General features: G+C 47.0%; 1 pseudogene; it reads right to left on the reverse strand.

Annotated features, from left to right (window-relative positions):
• Positions 1 to 373: 373 nt before the first annotated feature.
• Positions 374 to 880, reverse strand: LOC110303737 (annotated as a pseudogene).
• Positions 881 to 1,131: the final 251 nt, after the last annotated feature.

Raw genomic sequence — 1,131 nt, forward strand, 5'->3', positions numbered from 1 at the left:
GTGAGCTTGCTTTGGGCATTCACACCTCTACCTTCTCAGTACTGGAATCCCAGGAGTGCCACTACACTCAGCAAGCATTTATGTGGGCACTAGGGATCTGAACCCTGGACCTCACCTTGCTGGGCAAGCACTTTTACCTGCTGAGCCATCTCTCCCCCAATCCTTGATTTAGTCTTCTTTCTGTGTGCTTAGTTCTGAGTAATTTGTCACACACAGCTTCGTGTGACCACTACCACAGTCAACACACCAACCTGTTTCATCACCGTAAAGACTACCCATGGTGCTCTTCTGTAACTACTGTCTTTTTAAATTTTTAAAAATTTTTTATTTTTTGGTTATCGGATCTTTTATTGAAAATTTTTCTTGTTGCTTCTTAACTAGCTGGGCACTCTACTGCACCACTGTTGATGTCATCTATGATGTCATGAGGGTGGCGGCCATCCACATTGCAGCCCACAGACTGTGCGGTACCCAGGATCTCCTTGATAGTTCCAGAAAGTTCTCTTGCCAAAGGCCGATGTCTCATCTGCCGGGCAATGTTGACATCGAAAGTTATGTTCCCACTGTGTTTAATGTTCTTCTGCTTCTTCCTGTCTCTCGGTGGTGCCTTGAGGGCTTTGATGATCAGGGCAGAGGCAGAGGGCACCACCTCAGTCTGGGCCTGTCTGTTCTAGATGGTCAGTTTCACTGTAATTCTGAGACCTTTCCAGTCACCAGTAGCCTTGGCAATATCATCGCCAACTTTTTTTGGAGACAGACCCAGAGGACCGATCTTAGGGGTCAAGGCAGATGTGGCGCCCACCTCTTCTCTGATGCACCTCAAGTTCACGATTTTGATCTCGTTGGGGTCGAACTTGGGTGGCATGATGGAGGCAACCGGTGTCGGATGAACCCGGATTCGGGATGACCGAAGAAAGATGCACCTTACTCTCCTCCGAGCCGAAAGCCGAAGAGCAACTATTGTCTTTTGACTCCTGTAAGTTGGATTCTATTCTGTATCTCTATTACTATTCCAACAATTTTATAAATCCAGCACTTAGGAATCTAAGGCAAGAGGGTTGTGAGCCTTGGCTACCCAGCGAAATCCAGTCTCAAAACAAGAGAGCAGTGCATAAAGAGCCTGAGAAGAGA

Source organism: Mus caroli, chromosome 1 (genome assembly GCF_900094665.2).
Source record: "Mus caroli chromosome 1, CAROLI_EIJ_v1.1, whole genome shotgun sequence".
NCBI classification, from domain to species: Eukaryota; Metazoa; Chordata; class Mammalia; order Rodentia; family Muridae; genus Mus; species Mus caroli.